The 4,888-nt window shown below is 35.8% G+C and overlaps 1 protein-coding gene across 6 annotated transcripts in view; it reads right to left on the minus strand.

The window, feature by feature from the left end:
- Nucleotides 1-420: 420 nt before the first annotated feature.
- The window catches only part of Lis-1 (LisH and WD40 domain-containing Lis-1), a 49,975-nt gene continuing 45,507 nt past the window's right edge, over nt 421-4,888 (minus strand). For 5 of the 6 annotated variants that reach the window (XM_067108534.1, XM_067108532.1, XM_067108536.1 and 2 more), the window contains one exon: nt 1,996-4,888. This exon is cut by the window's right edge and continues 258 nt beyond it. The gene's annotated coding sequence lies outside the window, so the exon portion shown is untranslated. The other variant, XM_067108533.1, reaches the window with a different exon arrangement.

Genomic DNA, 4,888 nt, shown 5'->3' on the forward strand with positions numbered 1-4,888 from the left:
TTAAGACAAAAACTATTTGTAACTTCACGACCCTTCCAAGACCTTGGCTAATTCTATCTCTGGTGAACCGAATTTAGCAAAGTGAAATTTATACTGTATCAAACTTGCTTAGTTGTTTTTATGCACGCTGCCCTTAACAACTAACTGAACTAATTCAAGCCACATCCCTCACGATAGTCTAATTGTTAAAATCCAATAAAAATACTGCTTAAAAATATTGACTATGGAAAAAATCACTAGTCTTGGCTAAAAAAAAAAGTTACACAAAAACCTTTATAAAAACAAATAAAGAAAACAACTTCATGTTCATCTTCCACTGGAATGGTATCCCAACAGCAAGTGACAATCTGCAAACACACAAGGACTTTGCTAACATAAGAAAAGCAAGACAAAGCATAAATGGATATAAAAATAAAAAGGTGGTGTACACTGAATTTATTCGCAGATACTTACGTTTACAGAATAAATGTACAGAGGAGAGAAAGGATTTTTATATACAGACTCGATAGCAATAAACTCAATACAAAGCATCTAAGCCCTTGAATTATAAAAAAAAAAAATAAAAATGAAAAAAATAAAGCATTTTTCCATACGCTAAAAACTTGCTTTAAATTTGAGCTGCCATGATGGTAAACAAATTCCAATAACCTTTAAAACCAAAAGATGACCGATACATTTAGATACCCGACTTTTGGATTATTAATATATACTCATGCTCTTCTACAACACATTTTAAATTGTCAATATCAACAATGAAAATAATTATCTAATCTCTCCAAACGTCACACGAGGAGATAAAATAAACATGCACATAAACATGAAAAACAAGCAAAAAAGCTGCAAAAACAATTCATTTCTGCCATGCAAATTTTTGAAGATGAAATAAAAATCTCTTTTCCAGATATGTTTGTTTTCCTCTTTAAGGGGAGGGGGCAAATTGTTCAGCAGATCACCAAAACATCAAATACTAAGGAAACAACACAAACATCAATGACTTGAATAACATCTGGCTACAAAACCCATGACCACTGAATGACTTCACTAATCTGTCAACACTAAATTGGATCACTAAAAGACTGTTTTGAACATCAATTTTAATGAGTATATGAGAAATTTAGTTCACTTTTTATACACAATAGCTAACCAAAAAACAATTTCAGCTTTGGTGTGCTTATATCAGGGTGCCTGTACATATTCAGGGTGAGACGTCTCTCTAACCTAGCAAGAGCAGAAGCCCTGAACACCTGAAAACTGAAGTGAACTAAAGAAAAGATCAGTGCCTGAAATCGCTCGGAGGATGCGATGACTTCTTCCTCTTGTGAATATACAAGCGTTTCAGTTTGCTATATGCTGCTGAAAAATTAGACTACGAATCAAGGAGAAATAAATAAATTAAAGAAGTCAATGCAACATGATCTGCCTGAATGAGCATTTATAGTCCTAACAACCATTTTAACTTTTCATAGACAGGTCTCCAGTGATTGCATGAAGTTTTGACAGTACTCGAATGTGCTCCTGGGTGCAAATCATGTCACTCAAAGATCTATAAAATTTACTATATATTATGTATATATATATTTATATATATAAAGTCTATTGTCAAAGCCTATCATTGACTTGCTTGGCTAATAATCTACTCACTGAATTTCTGAGGGAGGTGGTAGAGGTGATTTCAAGTCAGTCTGTTAACTCGGTCATATTTAATCAATTTGCTTCTCAATCAGAACACATGCCAAATTTTTTTTCCTTAAATGCACATTATCTGCTCACTACTACAAACATTTTGAAAGACAAGATTGGTTCATATTCCTAAGCAATCTGCTTTTAATTTACTAGATAATTTGTGTTCAAAGTAATTAAAAATATGTTTCAACTTAATGAAAAGTATGTATACATATATATATTGTTTAAATACATATACGCACACAGTCATCTATATTTTTTCCTATACTCAAACCCACTGGTCTTAGCACATTCGGTTATGGAAACAAAAGGTACATGGATTCACTGATTATTATCGTCAAAGTTATTATTGGAGTACTGAACATCAAAGATACGTTATTAGTGTGTGTATGTGACTATATGGTGACAAAAGTTAGGTTAGTTATTTCATACATTAAATTATAGTTGTCAGCAAGCATTACCTTTCAGGATCAGACAAATTTATGGCCAAGCAAGATTTTAGCACTTAATGACTAAATATAAGATTTATGTTTATCCTACTGTAGTTGAAGTCACTCTCTACCTTAAAGGGCAGACCACTCAAGTCTGCCATTTACTATGGAATGTATCAGGACTTAAAGCGGCAACTAATGTAATGGTGTGAGGCAAAGTCTGCTTCATGAAAGACAATGTTGCTGGACACTGTGTTACACAAGTCCATTCCATTTTTAGCTTAAAAGGAAACTGGACTCCAAAGAAGTATTATATCTTTTACAAACTTGGGCTTCAGGCAAGGAGTAGGGTTACACTCGGCCTACCTCTACCTCTTGCTGTCACTAAGTACACAACTGTGTTATGAGAAAGCATCAACTGAACCATGCCCCAATGCAATCTGGCAGCTTCTTTTTTTCATTTTCTTAACCACTCTATTTCATTAAATGTAGGCAACTGTCACTCCATTTGTGAAATAAATACTATATTGATTTGAAAAAAAAAATTGACATTTGCACCAAAAAATGCACTTACAATCTATTTGGCTACGCGCTAGAGAGAGGAGCGGGAGTTGAATGACAAACAACACTCAGCAGGCATCTGATGACTAAAGCAGCATATACTTGACAAAGAGTTATGACTGCCACTAATACAATGTTAAACAGTTTATTAGTTCTTTAAAACCTCAGATCTATTAATGATAGTGTGTGTGTGTGTATGTAAATGTCTTTCATGTTACTGTATTACCGTAGTGTTTAGTAACTACTACATGCATATTGTGTTCGATGTCAATGAAAATGAATGGCTACAATATTATGCTCTTACAGCTTAGTCTTTGTGGCAGCCACTATTTGAGGTTGTCAAATATAGGAGAGTCAGCATCATATGAATTATGTTCAACTGCACTGGCACAATCAAGTACCAGTTCACAGAACACACTGATCCCTTACTGGTAATGCAGGTGAAAGCTTCTTCCAGGATAGGCTTGGTCACTTCGAGTGTTGCTAACACTGGCATTATTCCATTACCAAGGTAAATATACTAACCCTGCCGTTACCTGCGGAGGTGACGGTTTTACACCTATCGATCTAATTCCAGCTTAGCATTAACAACTGAATCAAAAAGATAAAATGCCACGATGCTCTTTACAGCAGACAGCATTGTTAAATAGTACAAAAATACAAAAAATATACTAAAGCTCTGTAAATGTAAGGACTATAAAAGGTAATCACAGTATGTCAGTAATAAAGGCACCTTTTGTGCCTAAGAATTCAATAATTGACTGCTTATGATCTGTCAGATCATAAAACACAGAAACAGTAACAAAGAATGAGGGAGAAAAAAAAAAAATAGTACAGAGTCAGGCATAATTAAAAAAAATGTTTAGCTGGACATGAGACACAACCAAAGTAATAGATACCAATCTGCCTGAAATGCAACAACCAGTTCAATGCAAGAAAAGATTCAACAGGTTCAACAATCGAGACGAAGTACAAGCAACTCTCTTAACCGATGAAATTTTGTTATTGTCCATTCATGTCCATTGCTGAAAACGCATATTTGCCACTCCATTGATCAACGAACAATGGACAGTCACCCGATGCTTTGCACACTTGAACCCAGTGAAGAGAGTAAGGTGAAAAAGCACCTGGCATTGAACAATAGTTATCAACCATACTGGTCCCCCTAAAGAATCAAGCCTAACCAGGGGTGGTGTCACACAAGGGGGGTGAACTCCACCATATATTCCTGCACTTTTCCTGGAGGTCGTTCAGCAGAAACACTGTAGCACCAGACCACCTGTACAAGCCTCTCCTGTACTCCAGGGTTCTCAGTTATATTTAATTTTCAAGCATGCTGTTATCAAACAAAACCAATAGGCTTCTGGAAAGTTCAGACAAAAGTCTAGCAAAAATCAAATACAAAATCCATTATGACATAGAGGAACTTAACATCTCATTCATAGTAAATATTTTTCATTTTAAACATTTTAATTCAATTTTAGCCTATTGACTTCTTCACCTGATATACAGCACACTAATGAATGTACATGCAACAAGTTGGGCCATGCCCAATGCTGCCTATGTATTTCCTTGCCCTCCACTTTCTAATATCATAGTTGTTTTATAGTCAACTATCTGCTCCTACATATTTACAAACGTAAATGGTTCCATGGTCAGCCAAGTTCTGTTCTGAACACCTGGGAATGAATTGTCACTTGCGACACCTGCTCTGAAGATGCAAATCAGCTTTTATTAGTGAAAGATATTCACTAGTTTTGAAGACACTTTTTTTTTCTCTTCTTTGGCATAAAAAAAAATCAATTATCACTATCTCTGACAATGCACCCCCAACCTTCCAACCCTCTCTGCAGCTCACTGCCTCGGCTGTCACATGCGTGCATCATAATGAGGCCATACAAAAAGCTTCTATACACAGGTGTTCTATACCCACCCTTTACACACCCTCGAGCTTCAACTTCAAGTAACCACGCCCTAACTGCCACCAAAAGAGTGGTGCACAATGAAGGTGCCGCTCTTTTCACACTCACAGTATTAATATTAATAAATTAAAATAATAAATTACTGGGAGGGCTCCCTTCTAACACGGTAGTGATTGTGCCACGCACCTCTTACTGCATACTGGCCTGGTTTCTTCCAACACAGACTACAGTACCTAAGGTTTATTGCAGAGATGAAAATTAATGTTTCCACAGCAATTTTGGGGCAGACAA

This window comes from Macrobrachium rosenbergii, chromosome 9 (genome assembly GCF_040412425.1).
Source record: "Macrobrachium rosenbergii isolate ZJJX-2024 chromosome 9, ASM4041242v1, whole genome shotgun sequence".
Classification (NCBI taxonomy): Eukaryota; Metazoa; Arthropoda; class Malacostraca; order Decapoda; family Palaemonidae; genus Macrobrachium; species Macrobrachium rosenbergii.